Source organism: Mus musculus, chromosome 7 (assembly GCF_000001635.26).
Source record: "Mus musculus strain C57BL/6J chromosome 7, GRCm38.p6 C57BL/6J".
NCBI classification, from domain to species: Eukaryota; Metazoa; Chordata; class Mammalia; order Rodentia; family Muridae; genus Mus; species Mus musculus.
This window is the reverse complement of record NC_000073.6, coordinates 131,936,619-131,964,313: the sequence shown is the minus strand read 5'-3', so window position 1 is coordinate 131,964,313 and position 27,695 is coordinate 131,936,619. Positions and strand designations below refer to the sequence as shown.

The 27,695-nt window shown below is 45.2% G+C and overlaps 1 long non-coding RNA gene across 2 annotated transcripts; it reads left to right on the top strand.

Annotated features, from left to right (window-relative positions):
• Positions 1 to 576: 576 nt before the first annotated feature.
• Gm34725 lies at positions 577 to 27,695 on the top strand. 2 transcript variants are annotated; one of them, XR_378540.1, is made up of 3 exons: positions 577 to 1,123; positions 19,159 to 19,240; positions 26,229 to 27,695. It is a non-coding gene; the product is annotated as a predicted gene, 34725 (long non-coding RNA). The 2 variants fall into 2 exon arrangements; XR_378539.1 differs by lacking the exon at positions 577 to 1,123 and adding an exon at positions 17,598 to 18,050.

Below are 27,695 nucleotides of genomic sequence, written 5' to 3'. Positions count from 1 at the left end.
AGGAAGCACAGGCTACAATGCATTAATTCATGGCATACAAGTTGCCAAAACCTGTCCAAACATCACATCTGATTTAATTCTTGCAAAAATGACAAGAGAAAGAGTTAACTACAGCTGGTATTTCGGAGATAAAGACAGCAGAGAACAGACAGAGACGTTAAGTGACACAACTGGCGAGGGATGAAGCCAGCATACCCAGCTCCACAGGCTGGCTTTTACTGTGAGCTTCAGAGCTCCTCAGTCACCCTTTCAATGAGATGCCTTTGTTCTATAACTTAAAAGAACCTCGACTTCTCTGCATCAAATGATGTTGATAACCAGGTAACTGGGCCAACAGTAAGAAATCAGTATTTCAGTTCTCTCTCTCTCTCTCTCTCTCTCTCTCTCTCTCTCTGTGTGTGTGTGTGTGTGTTCTCTCTCTCTCTTTCTCTCTCTCTCTGTGTGTGTGTGTGTGTGTGTGTGTATCTCCCTCCCTCCCTCCCTCCCTCCCCCCAGCCACCTCACCTCACACACTCAGCATATTGAAGATCATTTGTTCTCTGAATTCCTAAGGGCAACATTGAAAGGTTAAAATGCCAGAATAGAAATTCAGAATATTATAACTCAGTTTGCTGAGGAACCAAGGCTCATTTTCTCCTGCTTATTTAAACAAAATTTTCTGCTCCCAGTGGGATTGTAGGAGGGCTGATCTCCATGGCAACCAGGTCCCCAGCCTTGTTGGCCTTAGCCAGGTCAGGCTTCAGAGTTCGGGTCTAACATAGCCTTACACACTCATAATGAGGTCACAACCATAGCTCTGTCTGGGACCTGATACTAGTCTATGATGATCCTCCAGAAGAGAATCTGAGAATCCAGCCCACTCAGCCAGGGGCTGCAAGGTCCTGAGTATGCCTTCCAGAGAACCACATGGTGGCTCTTCAGAGAGTGCTCTTTCAAGCCAGAGGGAAGTCAGTGGTGATGGAATGTTGATGGCAGTATTAACATGACTCATAAAATGCTGTAACTGTGCTCCCTAGGGAAGCTCAACAACAGGACTACACAGGGCAGAGGAATGCTTTGTCAATCCTTGCAGGAACTCCCCGGCGTACATATTCTGGCACGTGAAAGAATATTTCCAGAACAGGTAAACGTTTGCTCAAGGTCACTTTCAGCCACAGTAGGTGATCAAGTTGAATTGGTTAGAGAGCCACATCTAGTAATGTAATGCATGGACATGCACACACACACACACACACACACACACACACACACACACACACACACACAGACACACACACAGACTCACTCACACACACACAGACACAGACACACACACACAGACACACACACATACAGACTCACTCACACACACACACACACACACACAGACACACACACACATACACACACAAAGACACACACACATATAGACACACACATACACACACACTAACAGGTTGCTCACAGTGGTGGTCCCTTTCACAGTTGCCTTTAGAGAGTGATGAAATGCTATAAATTAAACAAGAAATCGAATGGCACCAGTGGGTCCATTTGGAACTTCAGTGGCTATTTGGGTGAGGAGCAGGGGTTCCGGGTTTTTATAAGCTAAGGAGAGAGGGACACGATTCTGAACACTCCATAGGAAACGAAGTATCTGGGGAAATGCCTATGGATCTGAGCCTAGAGATCTGAAGAACTGTGACTCTGTAGCAGGAAGTGGACCTTCAGGAAGGTGGGAGACACAGATGGAGGTACCAGCCCCATGGCAGTCACAAAAATATAAGGCCTATTGAATTGATGGCTTGCATAGCTTGGAGCATCCAGCCAGCCTCTCAACCTCCTGACCTGGGCCTAACAGCTAGTTTTCATTTTCAAAGCATTTGCTCAACTGGCATTTAAAGTGGTCACAGTAGCACTGCGGTATACCAGAGGCCAGCAAGAGATGGTCTCATCACCAAGATTAGGGCATTGAGACCCCAGGGAGTCCATTAACTCTTTGCAGAAAGACATATGGCACAGAGTGGCAGACTACCTCCTGAAAGACTGGCCAAGGACTAGATCGATGTTTGGTACTCTCTCTACTACAACTAGCATGTTAGACTAGTGGGCTCTCTCCAAGAAGGCTGTTTGTTTACACTCTGGTCAACCCTCATGCTGGGTAAACTGCACATTCTGTTTTCCCAATAGGTCAAAGAGTCTGTGGCTCAGTTGAACAAAAACAAAATGTGGCTTTTGAAACAATATCTTAATTAGCCAAGGCTGGCCTCAAACTTGCTATATAGCTAAGGATGGATGACCTTGAACTTCTGACCCTCCTGCTTCTGCCTCCTTAATGTTGGAATCATAAGCATGCATTTGCACGCCAGGCTCATTTGCTCATTATCAAAGAGAAGCACTGCATCACTAATGGGCCCCCCGAACCTTTGCTATTTTCAAGTCTTTGTGATGGCCCCAGATCACACAACCTGGCTATGGAAGGTGATAAACTCAGAAAGAGGGGAGAAAAATCTCACTGTCCAATAGCTGTGCTTGGTAATCTTCCAAAAGAAGCAAGGCTGTGCTGTCTGATGGAATTCAGAATGCAAGGCAATATTCATCTGAGCCTCTTCAGGATCCAGACACTCTGCTTGCCTTATCTCATTTAATCTTTGCAGTATATCTGAGGTGCTTCTGCTACAGGCAGATGAGGTAACAGAGGTTCAGAGAGGCTAGGCACTGTACACAAAGACCAGAGCTAATGGGGGAAGGGAATGAAGGAGACCCAGGCCCACTTATGTGATGACTCTGGCTCTGTTATGATATCATATTCAATCCCAAGTCTCTCCTAGTCATACTAACAGCCATTCCCACTCTGCTCTCTTCTACTCTCTTCCCAACTATGATAATTAGTGTCTGCTGAACACCCTGCTTCATTTCCCCACTTAAGTTTCATGGAACAGTGTTTACCACCCTGTGTATATACTGGGTGTTGGAGGGAGTTATGTCATGAAGCAGCTTGCCCAAGGACTTTCAAAAAGCCTGGGTAGGTCAGAGATGAGCTAACATATCTTCTTCCAGGACAGGACTCTGTTTCCTATACCCCAATTCACCTATAGAGGAAAGAAATCACCATCCAACTAGAGCCTGTCTGGCCAAGATGAGGGGCTGCTTTTCTCTGCTTGGCTTACATGCAGACCTAGCCAGAAACTATGGAGAGGTTGCACCTTGTCTTAGAAATCCATTTCACCTACTTGTAGAAGGGAAGCCTGCTTTTTTTTTCTTTATTTTTTCTTTGTTTGCAACCTGGTTTCTAAAGCAAAAGAATATGTGATTGGTCTCTCTGAGCTTTAGGCCATGAGGCACTGAACCCATCCACAGATGATGGCTTCTCCAAGCTTGCACTGACTCCTAAAAATGTCTGAGTTTGTTCATTCCTGTCTCTGAACTGAACAGGGGAAGTAAAACTTACCTGATATTTCCAGAAACGGAGCCTCCAGGTCCTTATCCCAGTCCTGGGATCCAGTTACGTAGAACCACTGCCTGGGAATTGCTAGGCAGTCTGAAAGTTTGGAAACCTGTGAGTTGCCCTGAGAGATCAGCACCACGGGGGTGGACAGCTCCTGGATCCTGCAATCATCCTCTTGCTCTTTGATGGTTTTAAGAAAACGCTGGTTGGCAAATGCAATAGTGTCTGGGTTTGGTGGCTGATTATGGGATGGATCCCCGGGTGGGGTAGTCTCTGGATGGTCCATCCTTTCGTCTTAGCTCCATTGGGAAGAGAGGCCCCAGTACAGGGGAACACCAGGGCCAAAAAGTGGGAGTGGGTGGTTAGGGGAGCAGGGTGCGGGGAGGATATAGGGAACTTTCGAGATAGCATTTGAAATGTAAATAAAGAAAATATCTATAATAATAATAATAATGGCAATAATAATAATAATAATAATAATAATAATAATAGAAATGCTGGTTGGAGGAGCCACCGGAAGACTGAGCTGCACATCTGCTACATTGTGCAGGGGGCCTAGGTCCAGCCCATATATGCTCTTTGGTTGGTGGTTCAGTCTCTGAAAGCCCTCAAGGGTCCAAGTCAGTTGACTCTGTTGGACTTCCCAAGGAGTTCCTATCCCCTTCAGGGCCCTCAATTCTTCCCCCAACTCTTCCATACAATGTATGGAGTCCCAAGTTCCATGCAATGTTTGGATATGGGTCTCTGCATCTGTTTTAGTCAAGGGACTGGGAGGGGCAGCAATTGGGATGTAAAGTGAGTAAATAAATAAATTAATTAAAAAGAAAGAGAGGGAGGCAGTGAGGGGTAAAGGGAGAGGGGAAGAGGGAGAGGGAGAGAGGGAGAGAGACAGAGAGAGAGAGAGAGAGAGGTGTTGGAGAGAGAGAGAGAGAGAGGTGTTGGAGAGAGAGAGAGAGGTGTTGTAGAAGCAGAGCTAGCTCAGCAATGCTACTCTGGCTGAGTTCTCCAACCAAATCTTTAAAAGAATCCAACCTCAATTACGATGTACTGTTTCAGAACTGTGGCTCATGGCCACAGAGATCATGAGGGGCAATAGCTAGGGATGTTGACCAAAGAGTTTATGTTTTAACTACTGACCTGGAGTGCCCTGTCATTTTTAAAAAAATGTTTCAAACTATGCCTTCTACTTCCCATCTTTCATGTAGCTCCTATAACCTGCATATCACCCACACTTTCAGGCCTCTCCTAGTGGAATGTGTGATCAGACTTGAACTGACACTCCTGTCTTCCTGGACCTGCTTATGCAATCTGCAGCTTTTTGTGTAAGTGTCCAGTGAATAAATGAAGGCACAGCTCTCCTCACCTTTATTGGTGGACATCCAAAAACTCCCTTGACGTGTCCCCACCCTAGGTCAAGGAAAGCAGTCATATCTCATCCTTGGAAGTTCACTAGAGGAATCCTCACCTGAATGTCATTGTCTAGTACTTGTCAATGGAGAGAGAACTTGGTCTGGAAGTATCATGTTGCTGGCAAACTTTGTTCTGGAAGCCAAGGGGTGTCAGAATTGTGGTCTTGTCTCTGAACCTATTTGACCTTTGGACAATTCTCTACTCTCTCACCATCTTGGAAATGAAGTAGGTGGAGAAAGTGGTCTCACCTGTGAATTTAGGTTGTTTAAAAATGTCACACAAGGAACATGGATGAGGAGAGAGGAGGAGAGAAGGCCAGAAACAGGCACCCAAAGGCCTTCTTTCCCCATATGGTGGAAATTAAGTCCCTTCTGCTGCAGTGGCAACTGAAACCCATGTACCACTTTAGCTTTTGAGGGCTGTGTGGGTGGACGTGTGGGGGAGAATTCACTTTTCTGCAAGTGTGAACTAGTGGGAACAATCTCTGAGCACAGCTCTTGGCCCTCAGCACACCCAAGGGGTCTATGCATTTTAGGCCCTGCTCAATGTGTACATTCAAGGACTGAGCCTGCCAGCAGATCTGCCAGAGGCAGAGCCAATGTGTGTGCTTGTGTGTTCCAGGGTGTGTGTGTGGGAGAAGTCAAACCAGCTAGCAACATGGCTTCTTGTGGAACTGGTTTGGGATCAGGGAAACCAAGGCAGACATGAATCTTTTTCTAAATGACTCAACTCTTTGAAAGGCTTAGCAAGATTTAGAAAGTAAGAAAAATAGTTCTTAATTTGCATGAATTCCGAGAGAAACTTCAAAGGGAAAACTCATTATTTGCCCATGCTTTGTGAGAGGGGTGTTGCTTGATGCAGGGGTGTGTGCTTGTGGTCTCAGCTGTTCTGGAGAGTCGAAGGATGAGGGTGAGTTTGATGCCCTGTAAACTCTATCTGGGGGGCGGGGGGAAGGCAAGAAAAGAAAAAAGAAAACCAGAAACAAACCCAGTGCACTGTGCTCACTGGAGCTTTCCTGACCCCTGTCCCTTACTCAGTCACTATTTGTTAGTATCATTGGCCCACTCACTCAGCCCAATTTTCACTCAGGGAAATTTGGTACTTGGCAGTCCCACCAAACTGTGCCCTCATAGGCTGGCTTAGACAGATGAGAAGCCTCTGACATGCCTTCCCTCTCTACCCTGTAGTTCTCTTCCCCACCCTTCACCGGTCAGTGCAGTGGCCATCAAATCCCCCATGTCATTATTCGGTATGCTGTGGCTCTTAGACCAGGAGCTCTTCCTGTTATGCAGATTATTATAAGGAGTTTTCTTCATCAGGTTTGCATTTACATAATGAAATGGGAAGTCCTGGATATAGCATCTGATGAGCTTGATAAGCCCGGCATCTATGTCATCTATGCATTTACTGAGTCAGTGTTCCTGTCTCCCCAGAGATGCCCCTTATGCCTCTTTACAGCCAACCCATGACAGTCCACTCCAGCTGCCCACTGCCTAATCCCATGACAGTCCACTCCAGCTGCCCACTGCCTAATCCCATGACAGTCCACTCCAGCTGCCCACTGCCTAATCCCACGACAGTCCACTCCAGCTGCCCACTGCCTAATCCCATGACAGTCCACTCCAGCTGCCCACTGCCTAATCCCATGACAGTCCACTCCAGCTGCTCACTGCCTAATCCCATGACAGTCCACTCCAGCTGCCCACTGTCCAACTCTTTAGTCATCATGGATCAGTTCTCTACTTGAACAGAATTATACACCGTGAGTTCCTCTAATTAAATTCCTTTTACACAGCACAATATATTTTAGGTGTCTCTACCCTACTGTATCCTTCGCAAGTTCATTTCTTTCTGTTGTTTATTACATGAACGTACCTATGGGGTTTTAGCCATCATCATCTTGATAGACATCTGCATCACATCCTTGTTTTAGGTTTACTATTACACCACGGCCAAAAGCAAGTTGAGGAGGAAAGGGTTTATCTGGCTTACACTTCCATAGAACTGTTCATCATCAAAGGGAGTCAGGACAGGAACTCAGCACTGAACCAGGGAGCAGGAGATGATGCAGAGGCCATGGAAGGCTGCTGCTTACTGGTTTGCTCCCCATGGCTTGCTCAACCTGCTTTTCTATAGAATCCAGGACTGCATGCCCAGGGCCCTCCTTCATCAATTACTCATTAAGAAACTGCCATACAGCTGGATCTTATGGAGGCACTTTTCTCGATTGAGGTTCCCTCCTTTCAGATAACTCTAGCTTGTGTCAGGTTGACATAATTTTCCACACAGATTCAATTTGTAACTATTCTGAATAAAAGCTACTATGGACATTTTTGTGGTAGATTTAAACCAGTCGAGCTGGTGCCTACCTATAGTCTTCAGCCCTACTGACTAGTGTTCATGGTACTAAAAGACACTCTGCATGCTACCAAAAGAGAAAGATAAACGCCAGCCCAGCTGCAAACTCTATACTTGCAATGGTGACCTGCCTGCAAGCAGCACTAGGAAAATAGTGGCACACAGCTTGTGGGAGTAACCAACCAATATCTGATTAAACTTATGGCCTATTCCATGAGATGGAACCTGACACTGCTCAGGTGGCCAAGAACCCGAGGCTAAATAGGCCATGGACCTGGTGGCAACCCAAATGCTATTCTTCTACTAAAAGAACACAGAAATAAAATGACTCTTAACAACATTCTGCTGCATGTATAAGTAAGTGTCTCATTCAGCCATCCCCAGAGAAGCTTCCTTCTACAGTAAGATGGGAATAGATACAGAGACCCACAGCTGAACAATGTGCAGAGTGAGAGACCTTGTAGTACTCAGTCCTAAAAGGGAGGTCTCCATTAATTCCCTCCCCTCGGGGCTCAGGGACCTTGCAGACAGAAGGAGTGTAAGAGCCAGAGGGAATGGAAGACACCAAGGAAATAAGGCCTTCTTTTTTTTTCTTTTAAAATAGGCAGTAGCATAATATTCTTTAATAAGGCTACATTTTTTCTCCCTGTTACCAACACTATATACTGATAGTCCCAGTTGGTTTGGAAATACATATATGGAAATACGTACTCTTAAGTCTTTAGAAACTAATAGACTAGAATGACCATCAAGGCACATATTATGGTGCTAAATTTGCTAAAATACAGAGGCATATGAAGTTCCATTTTTAAGAAGGTGTGTGTGTGTTTATGCTTCTTGTATGCAGGTACTTATACAGGTTAGAAGAAGATGCCAGATTCTCTGGAACTGGAGTTACAAATGGTTGTCGGGAACCAATCACAGGTCATATCTCCATTTCCTCTTCCATACCTATTTATAAAATTGAATGAAAGTGAGGCAAAGACCTACACTTGGTAGGAGAAAATGATGGTTTCAGAAAGGGATGGCATTAAAAATGATGTTGGAAGCAAAGGTAGGACTTTGGTGTGTGAGAAGAATTCTATCTAGAGATAGCAGAGAAGACTGGAGAAAAGAAATCACAGTAAACCCGAGAAGGCATTAGGAAAGAAGTCATGCTACTCAAAACCTTGCTGTCCATCTGATGACCTATTGCAGAGCAAAGGCTAGTAGTAGAACCCTGGTTTTGTGCTTCTGTTAGGCACAACTGGTGGTATTTTAAAAGACTGGATGACAGGAGACTGATATAGCTGTCTCCTAAGAGGCTCTGCCAGTGCCTGACAAATACAGAGGTGGATGCTTGCAACCAACCATTGGACTGAGCACGGGGTCCCCAGTGGAGGAGCTAGAGAAAGGACCAAAGGAGTTGAAGGGGTTTGCAACCCATAGGAGGAACAACAGTATGAACCAACCAGAACCCCCAGAGCTCCCAGGAACTAAACCACCAACCAAAGAGTACACACGGAGAGGCCGATGGCTCCAGCCACAATTGTAGAAGAGGATGGGCCTTGTTGGACACCAGTGGGAGGAGAGGCCCTTGGTCCTGTGAAGGCTCCATGTCACAGTGTAGGGGAATGCCAGGACAGAGAAGCAGGAGTGGGTGGGTTGGTGAGCAGGGGGAGGGGGGAATGGGATAGGGTTTTTTTTTTTTTTTTTGGAGGGGAAACCAGGAAAGGGGACAACATTTGAAATGTAAATAAAGAAAATATCCAATAAAAAAAGAAAAAGGGGGGCTGGCGAGATGGCTCAGTGGTTAAGAGCGCCGACTGCTCTTCTGGAGGTCCCAAGTTCAAATCCCAGCAACCACATGGAAGCTCACAACCATCCATAACGAAATCTGATGCCCTCTTCTGGAGTGTCTGAAGACAGCTACAGTGTACTTACATATAATAAATAAATAAATATTTAAAAAAAAGAAGAAAAAGAAAAAAGTATGTATATATATATGTATATATATAAATACATATATATGTTTATACTTAAACAGTTCTGCATTTCAAATGATACATTTTTGTATATTATCAAGGAAAAATATTGAAAACTTCTAGCTGTAGTGCAACTTTCTGTAATTTGAGTAATGGGTATAAAATACCAAATATAAATAAAATATATCATAAAGTGAAATTTTAAAAAAGAAGAAGAGTGGATGGACATAGTTAAAGTGAGGGCCTGTGGTGTAGTGCACTTAAATAGAAGTTGTAGGAGGAGAAACCATAACCAGGATATAATGTATTAAAATAACATTTTCAATTAAAAATGCCAATTTAAACTGTCAGTGCAATTTTACTATGCAACCTACAGTAAATCAGGCTGCCTTTTTCCCCTACTGAATTATAAGAATTTTAAGCTACATTTGTATTCAAAACATTTATTAGATATGAGTTCTAAATACTTGTCTAACCTGTAGATTGTCTACTTTAAAAGATTTTTTAAAATGATTATTATTTTGTGTGTGCATGGTGGGGACATACATGCCAACGCATGCATGTAGACGTCAGAGGACAATCTTTTTGATTCAATTCTCTCTTCCTCTACGTAGATTCCAGTGTTGGACTCAGACTTCCGGGTATGTGCAGCCATCACCTTTATCCACTGAGCCATCTCTTACCCTGCCCTCTATTCCTTTAAAAGAATGTTTTAGACTTACTTTATTTCATGTGTATTAGTGCTTTGCCTGTATGTATGTATGTATGTATGTATGTATGTATGTATGTATGTATGTATTCAGGAGGTCAAACTTATTAATATTCATGAAGTTGAACCTCTCATATTTTTGTGATTACTGATCTGTGAGCTTTCTGAAGCATTTTCCCATGCCAATACAAGCTGGCAACAGTTTGTTTTCTTCTAGAAACTTTGTGTCTTTAACTTTTATACCTAGGCAAAGGACTCACTCACATTAATGCTATGTAAGGTCTGAGGTAGGGTTGAGAGTGGCTTATTGCTTGACATTTCATCGCTACCAAGCAGCTTGGATTGAACCTGCTTTGCGTCCTACACGAAGCTGCTATGGGGGCTTTGTTAAACCACCAAGTACTTCCCATTTGCTCTATCCTTTGTTCTATTCTGCTTCTTGGTGTGTCTTGACACCAGTGTATGGACTCTTGGTTATGTCCCTTCATGGTACGTCATAAAAGTAAATTTAATAATCTTTCTTAAGACTTCTAAATACCAATATCATGATATAAAATTTCCATTTTATTCTTTTTTTCATTATTCCTTCAATTTTCCCATACATCTTATAAATTTCCTGGATTTTTAGCTGGATAACATTTTTTCCATAGATTAATTTGAGGTGTTCTTAAGACATCGAGTCCCCCAGTCTCTGACCAGGGAATCCTGTCTGTTAGCGTTCCTTTGGCTCCTTCTCAGCAGCACCAAGTTTCTGTCTTGTGTTTCCTTTTTAATCTCTGCACATTTTATGCTTGAATGCTATCATTTGTGCCATTGTCTTGTAAATTTGTTCTTGATTTGTTCACTGCCAGAGTACACAAATACAGCTGGTTTGTGTTGGAGGAGGGAGGTGGGCTGTCACTGAATTCCCGTGTGATTGAGTTTAGGCTGTTTTCCTGAATTTCTCAGTTTTTGTGTATACATAATCCTGCTGTCTGCAAATTAAACCAAAACAATAGTTTTGTTTCCTTGTCTATTCTACTGGCCAGAGCTTCTTGTGCCATATCATGTGACAGTGGAGAGATTTCCATTTTACTCCCATTTTCAGAGAAACAATTGTATCTCATTCTTTGTTCCTGTTCATCATAAGGTTCAAAAACTCAAGTCCTATGCTTATGCGGTGAGCGCTTGACTACGTGAGCTACATCCCCAGCCTCAGTCCTGCTTCAGGTGCAGGTATAAGCAAAAGACATCCATAGGAAGGGTTTAAAAGGCCCCAGGAAGGTGATTGGTGTTTCTGTCTGCAAATGAATGTCACCAACAGTAGCTTGTCTGCCCCCTAGGAATGGAAGCCATGTGTCAAGTCAGCGAGCAGCTGTGTGCCCAACACATCAGTCATTACATGGCAGTGCCACACAGGCATGAATCCCTCTCCAATATGAAGATGCCCCCCTAATATCTCCCCAATTTAACCCTTTTCCTTATGGAATATAGTTAGAAAAGTCTTACCAGCCAGAGGTCTAGATTCAGAGAACATCTGCCACTCACCAATGCCCAAGAAACAAGGCTGTTCTGCTTGCTCATCTCTGTCTGTGAGAATGGTTCAGTTAATCCTGAATACTCATCTGGGGTGTGTGGGACACTGTCTGTATTTAATAATACACACATACCTTTGTTTTCTTCCTTCTAGGAAACAGAGCGCATGCTAAAACGTCGGTTTGTCTCTGTCTCTGTCTTTGTCTTGTGTGTCTCTGTCTATGTCTCTGTATCTCTGTATCTCTGTCTCTGTCTCTGACTCTTGCCACCGTTAGAGTTAGTTGTTCAATTTTCTCCTTGCTCCACCCCCCCCCCCATCATCTACTCCAAAAGGTCAGAGGCTATACCTAAGGACTATATTGGCATAGAGCCAGGCATTTTAGCAAGAGTATTTGTCTTTATAACCCAATTTTTAAAACTAGGTCATACAGAAGAGGAGATTGCTTTGAAGGAGATGGGAGATGTTATAGATCACCTTGAGTCAGGCAGCAACTGTCTCCACAAGCAGTATCTGTCTGTGCTGATATCTGGGAGCAGGACTAGAATTCCACCCTCTTCTTACACCGCCACTCTGCTTCTTGCAGTGTTCCACTTTTCCCTCTCTCTCTCTGCTGGTTCTATTTGTCTGATAGACAACATGGTCACCAAGACTGTGACCCCCTCATTTCTTGTTGGTTTACTTGCAAAGGGATCCTACCACTGATGAACAAATCCTAAGGATGCTCTTGGCAAGCTGGGATCAGGTGTTCATGCCTGACCCACTGAACGCCTCCACTTTATGCTGTGACATCTGTCGGAGAACAACTCAGAAATCCTTTCTAATTTGTCATTTTTATGCTTCATGCATGTGTGGTGGACGAATGCAATGGTTGTGAGCCCGTCCAAAGGCTGAGGGAAAAAAAAATCAAGATTGTAGGTTATTTTTGTCCAAAATTATGTTAGAAGCAGCTAGACCAAAACTTTTTTGAATGTTCAAATTTCCTGAAGGCTCAGTAGGGAATCAGCAGCATTTTTGAGAAGCAAAGAGGGGCCCAGGGAGAGAGGGCTCAGTGGATACAGTACTGTGATAGTGTGCGAACCTGAGCTTCATTTCCCAGAACCCCCTGAGAGCTGGGTACAGACGTGTGCTCCTGTAATGAGATGAGAAACAGACAAGAACATCCCCAGAAGCTCTCCAGCCAGCTAGTCTGGTATGCACAGGGGCAAGCAACAAGGAGTCCTCATCTCAAACAAGGTGGAAGGCTAGGATTGAAGCCCAAGGTGCCCTCTGACCTCCACGAATACATCATGACACACATATGCCCATACATATATACATTATGCATGCACATGACTAACCCATATACCATATATTCACACACAGAAAGATTCTTTTAAAGGAGCAAACAGATGTCGTCAGATGCTGTGGCACATCCTCCCATAGAGGAGAGGAGATTCAGATGCAGGCTTGAGAACCAAGAGGCTCCCTGGGGGCCAGCTTTCCCTTGTCCACTCTCATCCAACAATAAAGGGGGAGAAGCTGGGCAGCTGGGTGACTGGCGGTAAAACTGGGCCGGTGCTGCCTGTGGCTGGGCTATTTGGTCTGCATCTTTGAGGTGAGGAAAGTTCCATATGGTAGCCCAGGCTGCAGCTGGAGAGAAGTCTCGGCACTGCTTGGATGGTGCTTTCTATATGTAGAGATCTGTCCTAAGTGGGTGGCATAGAATAACCCATTTTCTAAAGCAACCATGTGATACAGATGTAGTTATTGTTCCGACTGCTCCGGGTTGAAAAGCCCCCATCCCTCCATTTCATGTTTACTTGGAACCTCAGAATGTGACCATATTTGAGAACAAGGTCTGTGCAGATGGAATTAATTAGTTAATATGGGTTTTATTGGGTTAGGTGGCTAACCTAGAGCCCGGTGCCCTTGTAGGGAGAGAGAAATTTTGGCAGAGAGTCACAGAAAGAAGAGGGTCATGTCAAGAGAGAGCATGCATGTGTGGTGAGAAGAAGTGACATTGCCACAAGCCAAAGAGCACTAAGGATTGCCAGCAACCACAGGAAACTAGGAAACAGAAAGGGAAGGATACGCCTCTGAGCCTTTGGAGGAAGCACAGCCTGACCAAACCTCTGAATGTTATTAACACGTGGCTTCCAGAGCTAAGAGACACCAACACTCTAATCGTTCAAGGCCCACGGTTGTAATTTGTCATGAGAAACCCTGGGGGATAAACATGGCACCTAACTTCTGTTGTGCACAAACAACATAGCTCAGTTGAAACCCTTTGCCCAAAGCCACACAAGCTGAGAGTCGCAGAACTGGAGGACATTGGGGAGATGGAGTTAGGGAGGGACTTGGGAACAGCACTGCCCAGTGTGACACAGTCTGGTCATTTAGGCTGCCTTCTGAACTGTCTTGCTTCTGTGGAAGCCCAGGCTGCTGAGAAATGCCAAGAGTCCCCTTCGCAGCCGTTTCCCTGGACGGTTTTGCTTCTGGCAGTCAGACAGCTAGGAGCTATCCACCTCCCTGAGACCACTTCCCCAGTGATGCTGTGACAAAGTATCTGAGAAAAGTGACCCAAGGATGGAAAAACTTGTGTGGGCTCACCATGTGAATGTCCAGTCCATTGTGTCTGTGTGTGTGTGGGGGGGGGGCGTGTTGGCAAGAATAGCTCTGTAGGGTCAGGCACATGGGACAGCTGGTCACATTGTGGCCACAGCCAGGAAGCAGAGTGTGGGATGCAGGTTCTCATTTCTCCTTTTATTCAGTCTGAGGCCAGCCTCCCATGGAATGTTGCTACCCATATTCAGGATAGTATTTCTCTCCTTAGTTAAGCCTCTCTGGAGATAACCTCACACCCTTGGTCATTCCAAATCCTGACATGTCGTCAATGATTGGCTGTGACACCATTCCTCTGCTATGGTCACCCCTTCCAGCCTGGGTCCTTCTACTGAACTGGCCTCACTTCCCTTTGCTTCTGGTTTTTGTTTGTTTGTTTGTTTGTTTTTTTCTGGGGAAGGAGGCCTCCTGACCAGCTTCTGGATGTGCACGAGAACTGACCAGCTGATGGTCGCTGCTGTTTGCCCCTGGCTTCGTTCATCTTGGATTCCTGCAGTTGTACTGCTTTCCCTGACTAGACTTCCACCAGAATCTGGATAGATGGAAACACAGAAGGCCATGTCCACCTGTCATCCCAGCACCTCAGCAGAATGCTGTAGTCATCCCTGGGTTTCTTCATTCTCTTTTCCTCAGACTTCTTCCTGCCCATTTTTTTTCTCCCCCCAGTTGGGCTCATACTGCTGACAACATTTCTCGGTGCTCAAACCAGATCAGCCCATACTCATCTCAACTTCTGCGAGATGTCAGTCTAAGGGCTGTCAAGTGACAGATCTCCAGGTGCTAGATGCAATGCGGAGTCATAGCCTTTCAGAATGATAAATAATGCAATACACCTCATATTTTTCACCAGATAGGGACATTCTCTTTCCAATGCTGATGATCAAACCCAGAGTCATATATGTCAGGCAAATGTTCCCTTGCTGAGTCACACACCCAGCCCAGGCTGGTTTTTACTTCATTCTGGGTTGTGGTGGTGGTGGTTGCTGTTGTTGTTGTTTTTAACTGTCGTTATTGTTGTTTTTTCTTCCTTTTCAGAAAGAATCTCAGAAATAGAATTGAGGTGTGCAGACATCATGTAAAGTCTAATGATCTCCACAATTGAGGGAGTGGCCACACCCTCTGGCAGCTCTTCACACCTTAGTTCAGACCTAGGGTCTCCTCTGTTCAGTGCACGTTGATCAGATGGGTGGACATTTGTTTTAGTCTACTTTGAATATCATTGATTACTAATGAGGCTGAGCATTTTTTTTCAAGCATGCTGGCCATTTGCATTCCCTTGTTTGTAGATCCTCTTCCCCAGTCTCCTCTCCTGCCTGGCTGCTTTCTAATTAGCCTGTGGGAACGCTCGCCTTGGGTTGGTAACCTTGTTCTGCCACGTTCACTTACTGACATTGCCCAAACGAATGGGCTTTTTAATTTTTAAATAGTCTCTCATTGTTCCTGGAGCTCTGCGTGTCCATAGGGAGAAAATGGAAGACACAGGCAGGTGATGATAAAAAGGAAGGTTCTCTTATCCCTGCCTTCCAGAGACTTCCACTTTTAACACCTTGGCATGGCTCCTTCCATTTTCATTTCACCCAAATGAGATCACTCTGTACATAATGTTTTATAATCTGTTTTTTTCTTCCAGCCCACAGTCTCCACTTTTCTGTCATACTGGGACACTCTAGGCATCCAACTCCCAGACATTTCCCCAGTTGCCCCAATTGGCCCTATAAGGTCTTCCAGAGCTGGTTTATCCAAGGCAGTGTACTATGCACCACCACCCAGAGCATGTCACTCGCAGGCTCCTTTGGGGATAGCAGAGTCTTAGTTAAGCTCACAGATTTGTTAAGAGACCAGGGCAGTCTCTCTACAGAAAAACTCACCAACTGGAGCTGTCCACCTTCTGGCCCTGACATCTTCTATCCAACCCATTTTCAGTAATGACAATGTTTAGTTGTGGCCAACATCTGGACTAAACTCTCCTAGGATTTTGTTCTCTGATTTGGGGTTTTGGGGTCTTCCTCCAACCCCTGTGGCTACGCTGCCCTGGCTTTGTACCTGTGTTTTTTTCTTATGTGGTCAGGGCGCTGCAGTGTAGTCCCTTCTGGAATTCGGAGGAATCTTCTCATGACTTAAAGTTTAAGATCTTCATGGGGGAAGAGCTCAGACTCTGAGTTCCCAAGAAAGACCTAGTTAGGGCTGGTGGCTGGGGTTGCAGAGGTGAGCCAGTCTCTCACTTCCTGCAGAGAGAATCTGAAGCGGGTGTTTTACACATTCCTCTATTTTAGGGATTACTCTTCCTCAGCCACCTGCCTCCAAAGCAAAAATATCCCAGTTCCAGAGTGTTCAATCTGCTTTATTTGCGCAGACCCTTCTATGAGGTCAATGGTGGGCTCTTCCTGGGAACTGTGTGAGCAAGTTCTCATGGGCTCAGCTCTGAAGGAGAAACTTTCCCCAGAACATAGCAGAGGAGGACAGGACAGGCTAAAAGAGGAGCCTGCACTTCGCTTGTGGCTCTAGCAGGGAGCACCCAAGCCCAAAAGCAGAGCCTGCAGGCTGGAGCTCTGGGTCTGTGGGTGCGTTGCTCACCCCTCCAACTCCAATTTCCATTGTTCAGTTGTACAATGGGGATAATAATAACTCAGGGGCAGGAATATATTACCGAAGAATTCTATCTAAACTCAAATGCGGAGGCTGCTGAGACACTGATCGTTCAACCAGCAAGTTCTCGGATGGCTCTAACTGGGTTGGTGTTGGCAGATCTGCCCAGCAGCAGGCAGGATGAACCTGTGATGTGGGGGCAAGGAATTGATCCTCTCAGGACAAAACTACAGGGAGACGCTCTTTTTGTGATGCACCACATTGTCTATTTCTTTGGTTAGGACAATGACGGTGCAGGAGTCTGGGTAGGCGGTTGGGGTGGGCAAAGCAGGAGAAAGCAGGGGTGTTAGTGGGAAGAGGGAGAGGGTGCCTTAGCTACCTGCTAGCAATTGAGAAGTCTTTGGAGCACCATGGCAGGGTGAGGACAGGCCATAAATTCTCTTAGACATAGCTAGGAGGCTCTATAGCAGTGGTTCTCAATGCTATAGAGCCTCCTATTGCTACAACCTTCCTAATGCTACAACCCTTTAATACAGTTCCTCATGTTATGGTGACCCTAATCCATAAAATTAATTTTTTTTTGCTACTTCATAGCTGTAATTTTGCTCTTGTTATAAGTCAAAGTGTAAATATCCGTGTTATCTGATAATCTTGGGCAACTCCTGTGAAAGGGTCATTTGGCCTCCATAGGAGTCACTTCCCATAGATTGAGAATCACTGTTGCACACAGAAGACAATTTGAATATAAGCAGGCTGCAGCAGCGGAGGTGCAAGTCCCAGGAGCTCACTCCGGCTGCACGTGGGATGCAGGATGCTTCAGATTGAAGGTCCTGTGCTCAGAATTCCATGTGACCACGAGAATTTACCCTATGTAAAAATCTTAGAATTTTCTCCTTTGTGCTTCAAAGAATCGAGCCTTAGTGGAAGATTCTGGACACCCATTCTTGTCCCAGCTAAGTTATTAAGTGACCTCTGAAAACAATTGTATACATACCTTACTTTGCCTCATTTTCTTCAGCAGTTTATGGAGTGTTGTGCAGAAACCCTCACAAAGGACCACAAGAATACATGTCTAGAAAATGGGCATTGCAACATTGCTCCAGATGCACAGGCTAGGAACAGCATCAACCTTCAGTTACTGAGAAATTGGCAAAATAGAACTTAATCTTCACTCTTCGGACTTTAAGAGTTAAGTTCTTTAAGACACAATATTGAGACCAGATTTTAGAATGGTATGCATGTGTGTAAGGCAGTGTCCATATTAAAACATACATGCATGTGAGTATGTATGCAAATGTTTAGCAGAAAGACTAGAAGGCTGTCCCAGAACCTCTGAGGCAGATGGGGTGGGAAGACATGTGAGCATGGGAGGAGCTGAAGCCAGCTGTCCTTCCTGTTCAATGATGTATACTCACCTACCCTTTGCTTCCTTTATAACAAGCACACTGATGTCGCCTCTGTAAGGGACATGTGCTATATGAGGTACACAATTCTGGGAGGTGTCAGATGGGGGAGGAGAGGGTGGCTTTTAGTATCATAGCTGCAAGGCTAATGGGTGGTGGAGCACGGTGCAGGGCAGAAGAGAGCATGCCATAGACAGGGTCTTTGGTCTGTGCCGAGACCCAGTTCTGTCTGTTGCTGTGTCAAGATGCCTGGCACTCCCTGGTCTGCTTCCTTATCAGTTGCATAGGTGTGACAAAGCACTTGACTCCAACATAGAGAAGGACTGGATGAGACAACACACACACACTCACACACACACACACACACACACACACACACACACACACACACACAAATGCCATGCCATATTCCAAAGAGAACGTGAACCTGTATAGAGTAAGGTGAGGGGGGAGGAGAGGAGAGGGAGTGGCCATTTGCCTCCACTCAGAGTCTCATTGCTGCCACCATCCTATTAGCAGGCACTGTTATCTCTATGCTATGGAAGGAAAAGCAGGCTGTGCTCATATAGTTCCTGAGTGGTGAGTGTGGCCCAGAGTCAGCGTGCAGGGAGCCTCTCCTTCCTGTGCATCATGCAATGCCGATCACCTGTTTGCCAGTCAATGACTGACAGTGTCCCAATGTTAGAATCCTGGGGACTTGTCACTGCTGTAGATTTCCAAAATGGGTATTCAACACCGGGGTATCCTTAGAATGCAGCCTCACCAGTGCACTTGATGCATCTACTGCAAGCTGAATGCTGAGCCAGGGACTGGAGCACAGAATGCTACTTACTAGCATGGAAGACTCACCCCCCCCCCCCCCAGCTCCCTTACCTTAGTGAAACCACATCCCATTCCTCAGTTCCTGCAATTATTGCCACCTTTGAATGCAGGGTGTATATGCTAATAGACATAGAATATCATGGGGGTTTGCTCAGGCTCCTTTGAAAGGATGTCTTCACTGTGTAAAGAAACTAAGTTCATACTGGGCCAAGAGTGGTGTGAAGACTGGGATGTGGTCAAACTAGGATGAGGGTCTCAATACCCTCCTCACCCTTCAACTTAGGGAATGTTGGAGACTATGAGATTGTGTGTCAGGGGTCCAGGGTTCAGTTTATCAAGTCAGTTTCTTTTCTTCCCACCATAAGGAACAAAATATGAGAAAGACCTATGGAAGAACAGAAGGCCCAGAACAGGATAGAAACCTCACAGGAAGACCAACAGTGCCAAGTAAGCTGGACTACTGGGAGCCCTCAGAGACTGAGCACCAAACAAAGAGCATACACAGGCTGGGTCAAGGCCCCCAACACATATGTAGCAGAGAGCTGCCTTGCCCTGCCTTAGTGGGAAAAGGTGTGCTTAATCCTACAGAGACTTGATGTGCCAGGGTGGGGGTGAGGAATACCCAGCAGGGATCCACCATCTCAGAGGTGAACAGGAGGGGAATGGAGGGTGAGAATCTGAGATGGGACTGGGGGGGGGGTCAGTGTTTGAGATGTAATTAAATTAACTAATTTTAAGAATATAAGAAAGACCTGGGTTGAGAGCTGCCCACAGTCTGCAACGGGAGGGTTCACTCAGTCCCAGATGGGCAGCGTGAGTTAAAGCAGTGCTTCCCAGCCTTCCTAATGATTCCCAACCTTCCTAATGATTCCCAGCCTTCCTAATTCCTTTACTACAGTTCCTCATGTTCTGGTGACTCCCAACCATAAAACTATTCCAATGCTACTTCATAACTGTGGTTTTGCTACTGTTACGAATCATAAGGTAAATATTTTTGGAGATAGAGTTGTGTCGGAGGGGTCACAACCAACAGGTTGAGAACCACTTATTTTAAGGCTCTGTATGGCCCTGGTTCTCTCTTTCTGGAGATGCCTGGAAATCCTTGGGCAGAAAGAAAAACCACCCAGAGCTGCCTCCAGGGCCTGTCAAGGGAGAGTCACTTGGAGCCGAAGGGACTGAGGGAGACAGTTTACCATTTTAAACATTTATTTCTCTGTGAATAGTTTTTGCCTGGCCCCATTCCACCCATAATGCTGTATCCTGATCCACTGAGGTCCAAGTGCTTACTGTGTTGTCTTGTGCCAACTTTCAGCCCAACTTTCAACAGAGATTCACTTTCTGTTATGAAGCTTGCCAACCCTCTGGCTCTGTAGCTCTTGATTCATGTTTCCCAACTCAAGCCTGGCATTCTCTGTAACAATCACGCATGTGTATATGCAAGACAAACACACATACATACACACTTTTAGGATAACATTTGAACAATTTATTCCCCCCTAGAATGCCAACATCAACATATATATATACATACATACATATATATATATGTATACATACATATATATATGCATACATGATCATGCATGTCTTGAACAAACACCAAAGGATGTCAATGTGTCCTATGCAGAAAGTTTGTGCATAAAAAAAGCAGGGCATTGCAGATGTGCTGACAAGGGTCTAAGGTCTACATTTGTTCCAACTCTGGAGGGAGAGGATTTTGGCAGTGAACCATAGAGTCTGTGAACACATCTCTGTGCAAACAGGCTGTTAACTACAATAATAAACAAATCACAAAAATATTCCATTCCCAATTCCAGCCACTGGCAGCCATGACCAGGCTCCTGTTTGATTGACATGTATGTGATTATCCAACACTAACCACGGGCAATGCCACAAGGTGGCTTTTCGAGCTGTGGAGGAGCAGGACACCTTTGTAACATGGGTACTTGCAGAACATGCATGGAAAGCATTGGTGACAATGGCTCTGAGTCCCCAGTACTAATAAACAGTTGACTTGGCATAGCTGATGCTTTAGGACACACGGCTGTGTTTTCTCAAGCTTTCTGGGCATGTATTTTACTTTTTCCTTTTATTTTATTCCTTTATTGAGATAAAATTAACATCATAGTTTGCATATTTGAAGAACACACTTCAATATCTCATAGTATATGTGAAGTCATACGGTCATAACCATGCCTAATTATTAAAACTTTTGGCTCCCCCACCACAGTTAGCAGCACTTACTGTTATTTGGTTATCGTCTGCCCCCTTGTCACTGCCCCCTCGAGTTCCCCTGAGCCCAGGGGTCTCTAATCTTCTATCTCTATGACTTACCTAGTCTGGTCATTTTGCACAAATGGAATCAGACAATATTGTCTTTTGTGAGTACATTTTTTCCTTCAGCATAATGTCTTCAATGTTTGTCTGCTTTGTGGTAGGTATCAGCAGATTCAGAGAAGTTGTTTCCTTTTGATTGTCAAACACTACTCCACTGTGAGAATAGAATGTGCGCTGTCTAACCATTGAGCAATGGATGGCCTTTTCTATTTGGGCTATTATGAACGGTGCTGTGGTAAGCACTGCTATAGACATATCCCAAGTTCTCTTGTTCTGTATCTAAGAGTTGGAACTGTTGTGGGCATAAAGATGCATATAAAATATCTGTGTTTAGTGTTTTGGGAAATCCCACACTGTGTTCCGGGGGAACTATACCATTTTACATTCCCACCAGCAGGTATCAGGGTTCCAACTTCTCCACATTCCTCTAAACACTTGATATTATATGGCTTCATTTATCATAACTGTGGAAGTTATCAGAATCAAGATAAAAGTAACTAATGATTGATTAATCATGCAAGCTAGGAGCATATGATGAGGGGGCTCTCATACCTGTGTGTCTGGTGAGAGCTACCACAAAAGACTGACAAAATCATGACTGTGTTCCAAGAGCACAATACATATCCCAGGATTGCTAGAAACTAGAGCCCTAGGAAAAGAACAACGGGAGGGGGAAAGGTCAGAGAATGAATGAAGTCTCACATAGGCTCATATATTTGAATGTCATCATGAATTGGAACTGTTTGAGAAGGATTAGAGATGTGATCTTTGGGGAGGCGGTGTGTCACTGAGAGTGGGCCTTGAAGTTTTAAAAGCCCACACCAATCCAGAGTCTTTATCTCTGTTTGCTGCCTGTCATCAGTTACTGCTCCAGCACTTTATCGGTCTGTTTCCTGCCATGATGATCCTGGACTGACCCTCAGAAACTCTAAGCAAGCCCCTAATTAAAGACTTTCATTAATAACAGCTGCCTTGGTCATGATTCCACTACAGCAATAGAGCCACGACTAAGACAAGGTCAGGCAGTGTCTGTGCTATTCAATGTAGAATTCTGTGTCCTGCACCTTTCTGGTCTAGGAGAGATGTCCACTGAATAAGGGTTGAGTAGACATGTAAGTGTGCCCTAATTTCAGCCTGTAGCCCTAATTTCAGCCCATAACTCTAAGCCCCCTGAGAGCCATCACACCCAAATGCTAAATGCTTGGCCTGCTTTACAAGCCTGGCACAAGCTCTGTCTCCCTCCACAGCATCCCCTCACCAGCACCCCGCCCAGGATGCCCTCCAGTCTTTGTCTTGTTTTTTTTGGGGGGGGTGTTTTGATATTCGACCCCAAGTATCCAATGCTGGTCTATGACTTATGTCGTCAAGGCCGATCTTGCATCTTTAATCTTTCTTCATCCACCTCTTAAGTGCTAGGCATGCAACATCCACCACACAAGATTTCTATAGTGTGTGTGTGGGGGGGGGGGGAGGGGTTGAAACCAGAGTTTGTATGCATACTAGGCAAGGATTCCTAACTTGACTTACATCCTCATCCATGCTCCAACCTTTGACCTGTATCTTCCAGAAAAGAGCAAGGACTCACTGGATACGAGCAGTTCCCAGACTCTGTACTTTTCCTCCCCTACAAGGTAGTGACAGGCATCTCATTTTGACAGTGAGGAAATCGGAAGAGTCACTCTGCTGGTGAGAGGTGCAAGCCCTTGTCTTGCTGTCCCAGACAGTGATGAGTCCTATATGTCCAGGTTATTTGCAAGTTTGCTAAGATGGACCATTGAAGCCCTACCAGCCCACCATTTCCTTTTCTTGCTCCTTTTAGGAATTCCCAACAAGATCTGAGGGGCATGTTTTTTCTTTTCCTCCAATGTTACCAATGCAGTGGTTTGAGTCTGCCATGTGTTCAGCTGTGTGATCAGGACACATGGAGAAAGGCGTCACCACTCGGTTCCTGCTTCCAGCACTATGCTGAAGGTCATGCAGTGAGTCCCGTGGACCTACTGTTTCCTTTGCCTCAAGAGCGTTCAGGCAGCTACAAGGAGCTACCTCGATGGCCCTTGCCATTCTATGGCCCCACTTTTCTCCTTTCAAAGAAGGTGGGAACAGCTTCATGTCAGGATTTTTTTTTAAAGCTCCTAATGTTGGCTGTGGTTCCATCACTACGCAATTAGAATTGGTAGGTTAGATGGACTGTGTGGTGAGTCCAATTACATTGGTAGACATTGGCAGTTGAAGCAACCAGAACTTGTCTCATTAGTGGAAAAGAATCCAAAAACTTGATCCCTCATATCTGTGTGGGCTCAATTTCTTTCAAGAGTCTGGGAGCTTCACGATCACCTCAGCCTGTCAGGAGCAGTGAGGAGAGCTGTCTTGGGTCCTGAAAGCATCTCTCTCTCTCTCTCTCTCTCTCTCTCTCTCTCTCTCTCTCTCTCTCTCTCTCTCTCTCTCTCTCTCTCTCTCTCTCTCTCTCTCTCTCCTGATAAGCCAAGCCCTGACAAAGATGCAAACCCCATGCGATGATACTGGCCTCTGGCTAATGACACACTTCAAACTTGCATGATGTCAGGCAGCACAGAAGTCTTAGAGCTGAGCTGATGACCTTCAGGAAGGTCAGCTGTGCTCCAGATATTCCCAGTTGTGCCAAGCACCTGCAGCCAGGGAAGTCTCTACAGCGGGACTCCCTCGGCCTTCCTGGATGCTCCCTGCTGCAGATCCAAGAAGAAACAAGGCAGGCTGGAGGATAAGCACTCAGATTTGCAGGCCGAGATGGCCATGGAGCTATTTCAGATGCTATTCATGCTCCGTGGTTTTTTGTGGCCAGCAGAACTGCTTGGTTTTAACCTTTGCTCAATGTAGGCACATGCTCCTCTCTTCTGCTTTGAGATCATTATCCATTTTTAATGCCTGGAGAAATGTCAACTCTTGGCACCATTGACCTCTTCAAGTGTTTTGTTTTAACCAATAATGCTACTGTACTTACAGAAGAAAGCATTTGATTAGACCAATAAAAATTAGCTAATTAGCTTTTCAAATACGTGCACAAACTCTTGAGGTGCAGTTGATTGACAGGCGGTTTCCATTTTCATTAGGCCATTTGTTTTGTCTTTAGAGGCAAAAGGCCAGAACATTGGGTTGAACATGATGCAGAGCCAGTGTGTGCCTGAAGGTATTTACAGAGGCTTTTCTGCTCTCTGTCTCCCTCGAGTGTTTATGGCCTTTAAATGGATTTTTCATAACATGGGGGGGGGAAGGGAATGAATTTTTTATAAATCTAAAGGATATTGCATTAGTTACGTTTCTCATTCCCATGACCAAATATCTGACAACTTAGAGGAAGAAGGATTTTCTTGGGCTCATGACTTTAGAGATGTTGGCTCATTGTAGCAGGGAGAGCATAATAGAGAAAGCCAGTTCACATTATAGTGGACAGGAAGTAGAAAAGAGGGATACAAGAAAGGGGCAGGAAAAGACATAGGCCTCAAAGATGGCACCCAGTGACCTACTTCTTCCAGCTAGGCCCCATCCCCTAGCTTTTACCAGCCCCCAACAATGCTATCATATTATGAACCCAATATGGGATTTTTCCATTGATCAAAGACAGGTTGATCTGATTGTATCTGGAGGAGTAGTTTTCCTAACCTGCATGAACTTCTTGATGCAATTAAGTTGATAAGATAACTCCTGGCAACACCTATCCTGATAGGATTTTAAAATAAACTCCAAACTGCTTGTCTGGGAATTAATAGTACAGTGTGTTCATGCCCATAGTTGAAACCCCTCTCAGCTTTGGAGGGAGCTGCCCACAGCCAACACATAGTCTTAATAGACTGACTGTTCCAATCTGCAGTGGGAATTGGGCCACACCTATATGATAGGGAGTTGAGACCTGACAATATATATTCTCATTATGTTTGACAGAGTGTCCATTATTCTTTAGAAATCCTTTCTGGAACTGGAATTGGAAATAACAGTTTAGATGAGATGCTGTGATCTGGAGGATATAATGCCATTGTCATGGGGCATTTGTCAGCCACTATACTACAGAAAAGAGAGGTCTCACTTAGACACGACATGTTCTAAAAGCCTCAAGGACAGCTTGCTTCACGGCAGTTGAGGATCGGGAAGGATGGTTAAGGCTAGTTGTCAACTTGACAAGAGTCTAGACTCACCTGAGAGAAGGGTCTCTGGGCATATCTGTGGGAGATTATCATGACAGCATTAATTAAGGTGGGAAGGTCTGTTCCCCCAACAAGGCCAGCTAATTTCCGGGAGGAGATCCTGGACTGTTTGAGTGGAGAGAGCAGGAGTGAGCAGCAGCACACAGTCGTTGCTCTCTGCTTGCTGGCTTCTGAGGCGATGAGGCCAGCTGTGTCAAGCTCCTGTTGCCTTGACTTCCTGGTAATGATGGATTACACCCTTGAGCTGGAAGCTATAACAGACTCTTTCTCTCTTAAAGTGTGTTTCTCAGATTATTTTATGACATCAAGAAAAGAAAAGGTGCATCGCATTCCAATAAACTTTGAAGGAGACGCAAGAGCTCAAGGGTGTGGAGTGGTGGTGAGACTGTGGGCTTGGCTTAAGAAAAGGACCAAGGTGTGAAGTTCTAGGTTGAATAAGGAAGAAAGGTACCCACCCCCAGGTTATGGAATTACTAAACTGGGAAATCTCTTAGTAAGTGGACATTTGAACTTTGATAGACGCCAAGTATCAGAGATTAGAAGGAGCTGGCGAGAATGGAGAACAAATATTCCAGGATTGCTAGAAACTAGAGCCCTAGGAAAAGAACTACAGGGGGGGGCAAGGTCAGAGAGCTTGGTAGGGGTCTGGAACTTTTTCCTGCTCTTCTCTGTCCTGTGACACTGACTGCTAACACCAAGCTGCCCACTGCTCCCAGAAATCAGAGAGGGTTGTGTACCCATGGACCCCCAGAGGGGACTAAAATACCAGCAGCAGATTTTTTTTGAGAATCACCTGAACAAACAATGACATTTCTGTTCTATCTTTAGACACGCTGTGTCTCCCCAAATTAGCACTTAAGGGACAATGACATTTTTTTTTTACTTGATGGTCTTCCTGTTCTTTCCACATCCTTTGTTTACAGGTAGGGGTGTCTCCCAGTACATCCAGAGGAAGAGCCGTGACCCACATAGAGCTGAGGATACTCCAAACTTTTCAGACCCTCCTGGGACTGCCTTCCTCATTTTAGGTAAGGATGACTCAAGGCGGATGCTGACAGAGGCAGGACTGTGTCAAAAGTGGCACCAAGGGAGCTGGCACTGTCCTCTCTCCTTCTGGGGCGTGACTTCAGATCTCATCCTTGAGTGGCTGCAGCTCACAAAGATGTTCTGTGAGACAAAATGAGTCACCATAACACTGGCTCCCTTTGACAGCTCCTGCTATGCAGTGAACCATGCACACCACATCAGAGCAGAGTGCAACCCTGCCTTGAACTACAGCTTCCTGCCTTGAGCTTGCAGGATCCCGCTGAGGACAGAGTGGTATTTTTACCATCTGCCTAGATGCCTGAATCACAGGCTGTTATATTTGGGGGCTTCCTCAACATTGCTCTAGTTCTGTTTGTTACCAACTCTGAAATGCTCAGGTACTTCTCAACGTCCGCCATCATTTTCACTGGAGAACTTCTGGTGATGAGTATCTTACTAAATGAATCACCCAGCGTGGGCACAACCCACCACCAAGTCCACCCACAGCTCAGATCTATGCATTCCCAAAACTACTTAGCCATGGAAGTCAAGGACTGTAATTTTGTTCATTTCAGTTAATGATGCTTGGGGTCAAGATGACCGGCCTGAGGCTGTAGCTGAAGAGGTCAGTGGGATGGAGAGCTGAGGAATGGCCCTTCAGTGTGACTCTCATGGCCACAGCTGGCCATGGCATTGTTTTCTTTCCAGCCTCATGTTGCAGGCCTGGTCCTGGGCTCCATCTTCTCAAGTCTGGTTGTGTGTAGTGACCTCCTGATTCCCTCCCTCACTCTGAATGCCCTATTCCTGGCCATCACCCACGCTCCTGCTGAGTGAGTCTTCCCCCTCCATTTCCATAAACCTTTAGTCTGCCTCCCCATCGGCTGTGTAATAGAACAAGGTCCTTGGTGGAGTTTAAGGCTCCAATCCAGCAGTCCATAGAAGTAGCTCGCAACATTGACCCATGTGTTCTTCTCTCACAAATTCACTTATTTCAGTATTCGAACCTTTCTACCATTCTCCAAGCTTTGTGCCTTCTTCCCTGGATGTCTTTCAAGAACCAAAACTACTTTCCCTTTAAAGATGTTCTCAGGTCTCAGCCCTGAGCTGCCCTTCCTGGATCCCTGCTCTGGGCCATACCACACTATGTCCTGGGATCACTCACCATTACAGAGATATATCAGAGGATAGACTATATCCTGTAAAGAGATGTGTTCCTCAGGGGCTGGTTGGTTTTGTTGATGTTTCACACTATAGAACCACCTGGGAAGAGAGTCTACATGAGAGATGGCCTAAATCAAGGGTTGTTTTGATTTTCATTCCCCTGATGACTAAGGATGTTGAACACTTTTTTAGGTGCTTCTCAG